We start from the raw sequence: 3,721 nt of genomic DNA, 5'->3' as shown, positions 1-3,721 counted from the left end.
AGATTCTCCTCGACAATCCAGCTGAATGAGATAGTAAATGTAAAGTGAGACCTTGATGGGATTTTCCCATCCTCCACCTAACTATTTTGGTATAGAATATGCAAAGCTATTCCACTTATATTTAGGTTTTTATTGACCAGAAACACAAAGGTTATTATTTAAACATTTTATAAAACTGGTCAATATGATCCCATTCTCAGGAAAGGTAAATTTTCTTACTCAAAAGAAGAATTTCAGGGCCCATTTTATACACATTGCGTAACAGCGTATTGATCTCCTTGCTCCCTTTCCTTTCAGCTCTGGGACATTCAGCCTCTTCTTCTCACCCCTGAAAATTACCAGGTGAGGTTCTATTACCCTCAGCTTTCTCTTTACGGTTCCTCAATGCTCCTGAAATACATTTATCAAGGGAAGGTGTTCATTTTCATCTCTGTCCTTATAACTCCCTACATCACTTTTCAAAGTGCTTGAAAGGGCAGATTTTAAGACCTTCTTGCTCTTGCTACAAGTACACATGTTAACGGGCCTCAATAAAGCCAGCGTTTCAGGGGGTTTCTTCTACTCGCGGGATCTTTTATTGGGAATAAATTCCAAAGGTCCCCATTCCTCTTCGCCTGTGGTGCATTACTTCTCTACCATCCGTTAAATTGACAACAGTTTATTTCAAGTGGAAGAAAACAATTAATTTTCCTGTTGACAGCATTAGCCCAGTAGCATGCTCATCTATTGACCTGTTTTCTTCCAAAGGAGGTTTGGAATTGGTCAACTCTTCATGTTAGAGAAAGAAGATAGAGTGAAAATGTAACAGGCAGGACAGATCACTAGACAGAGAGACAGGCATTCTAAGGTCTAGTCCCAGCCCTCCAGTGGGCTTGTCCATCACACACATACGGATGGATGGTAGCAGGCAGTTGCCCCTAGAAGCCTCTGAAAATGGTGGCAGCAGAATGGAGTTAACATGAATTCTGGATGAGGCCCTGGTTCTAAGTCCTGCTCTGGCCCATGAGACTCTGAGAGGATTTGTTTCTCCTCTGTAACTTCAGATTTTTCTTCTGCTTAAACAGACAACTGGGCGAGTTGGTCTCTATTGATGATTACAGCTCTCCATGTCACTTCTACGGGAAGCAGCCTGGAGGCAGTCAGAGCATCCAGATTAGCAAGACCAACTCAATTCTCAGTGGGTGCCTACCCATAACGAGGGTGGGGGTAACTTTAGTTTTGCTGCCCACTTTTATCTATTATTAGATGACAGTGCTGCTGGTAATCTTGACAGCACATGTCCCAATATCTTTCCAACAATGATAGACATTTTTTTTAAAAAAAAACAAACCAAAGAAACTTGTATCTAGCTTAAATTGAGTTTGCATAAAGGTAGAAGTCAAAGACGGGTTATTCAGAATTTAGACTGATGCCTTATCGCTGGCAGGCTATGTTAGAGGGCTTTGTTGTTTATTTCTGCAGCCAAGTGTAAATGCCAGGTAGCAGCACATTAAGGAAGAAACACTGCTACCTTGATGTAATTGTCTAACTTGTGTCCATTTCGTTTCCAAAAACAAAAACAGTATCCTTATAAGACAAACTGTAAGGTAAATTTTAAGGTAAACAGTAATAAAATGATGCTTATAATTTTTCATGGTTTCTTTTATTGCAAAAGAAATATTTATCCAATTCCTGTTAAGTCCATCAGAAAGACTCTGACACATACTCTCTTTAATAAAGAGTAGTTTGATGCCTACACAAACCTAAGAGGTATTTTATTTTCACAAAACCCTCTCAAATCCAAAATGATCAAATTTCAAATTCATTTGTCAACTATAACCCAAGTTCATAGGTTGGTAGATTTAAGAGGAATTAATAGACACAATTACACACACACACACACACACACACATAACCAGCTTTTGCATAAATTTAAGGGGAAAAAAATGCCTAATCTAAATGTAAGTAAAATATTATTTTGACAAGAAAACCACTTAGCATAATAAAGATAAGCCTCAACAGCGTGACTTTTTGTTCCAGTATCATGAAGATATATATTTTTTCTTTTTGCTTTCCTAGTAGCTAAAAACCACACACTGCTACACAGTAACTGTAATGGAGGCAGCTTTTCAACAAGTCTCTCTTGACAGTGCTTAACTTTATTATCCTGTTACAATATATTGGGCACAAGGGGGCACTGAAGGAGTGAACAATTCCATCTACCATTCTGGAACTAGACACCTAAGTGTTCACCTTTCACTCTGCCACACTGTAGCAGTTGCTTCCTTCCTTCTTTTTTTTCTTTTTTCTTTTTTAATACCTCTAAGGAATGTGCCCAGCTACTCTGATCACATGAGGGAAATGCATCCAGCCCACGGACACCACCACACCAAATGGCCTTTTCTAAGAGTATATATAGCATATCATCATGAAACAACATTCATTTAAACACCAAATATTTGGGGCAACATTCTACCAGTTTGCTACTCAATATTCATAATACCCTTCCTTCTTACTAACAAAATCCCTATGTTTTTGGAGGCAGCTACAACCTACATTTCCCAGTCTCCCTAGAAGATCAGTGTAGATAATGAGATGGAAGAGGAAGTCATCATGTGAGACGTCTGGGAGATTTATCCAAAGGAGGGGTTTGTTGAATTGGCAGGCGTCTTTTCCCCTTTCTCTTTCTTCCTGTCTAGAGAGTGAATGCCATAGTTGGTGCTGCAACATTCATCTTTCAATTCTGAAACAATGGAGGAACAGAAAGAACAACCCTAAGACCTTGCTAGGACTATGGAATTTCTACCTCATCCCTACACTGCCTCCTTCCAAACTTCATGTTATATGAAAGGGAAAAAAAAAACTTTTATCTGGTTTAATCCCCTGTGATTTGGGTCTCTGAAGCTTTAAAATAAAAGTATTTGAAAACTGCAATTCCCAAATGATACATCCTAAAAGTACCCTGGTTAACAATGGAGACTCTTTAATTATATATTGCAAAGGCATTGGACCAAAGGAAATATTTCACTGAGCTTCCATCCAGGCCCATGAAAGATAATGTATGATTATGAAAAAACACGAGCTACAGTGCATTTTTAAACATCTTTCTAATTAATTGGACAAATACAAAATATCAACTAGTATTCTCTACAGGAAAGCCTTGCAGTGATCACAATAAATTCCAATTCTCCTCTAAATGACTGGTCTCATCTACAAAAGCAACTGCCCATTACATCATCCACTGGAATCCACAGCTGGAAAGCCCGATGGGAAGCACCGCAGGTCAGTGCAAAGCTTTGTCCATCTCCATTGCTCACTGGAACGTGCAGGCAGCTGCACTTTTAACAATCTCCCCTCTCAGCACCCTGGTCAGCGGCCTCACCCTGAACTCACCACTCCCAACACCCTGGGCTCTAACCCCACCCTTACCAGGGACCCTGTCTCCAATCCTTCTGGTGAAAGAAGGCTGGAGAAACCAAATATTTAAAAGTGGCTCCTTCTTGAGAGACATCCTGGGCTTCTGAGTCTATTTCGCCCATGAAAGAAAGAACTGTTTATTTTTATCTGATGGGTTAACTGAAAATTTAAACTTCCCTACCATTTATATTAGTACGTTCCATGTTATTTCAGTGGGTGAAACATTCAATCTAGAATTCTTTTAACAAGTACAAATAGTTTTAAAATGCAAATCTTTGAATTATCCAAGTTTGATGGATGTGCTTTTAGAGAGTCTAGTCAAAGG

This window comes from Hipposideros armiger, unplaced genomic scaffold (genome assembly GCF_001890085.2).
Source record: "Hipposideros armiger isolate ML-2016 unplaced genomic scaffold, ASM189008v1 scaffold_89, whole genome shotgun sequence".
In the NCBI taxonomy this organism is placed as follows: Eukaryota; Metazoa; Chordata; class Mammalia; order Chiroptera; family Hipposideridae; genus Hipposideros; species Hipposideros armiger.
This window is presented reverse-complemented; position numbering follows the sequence as displayed.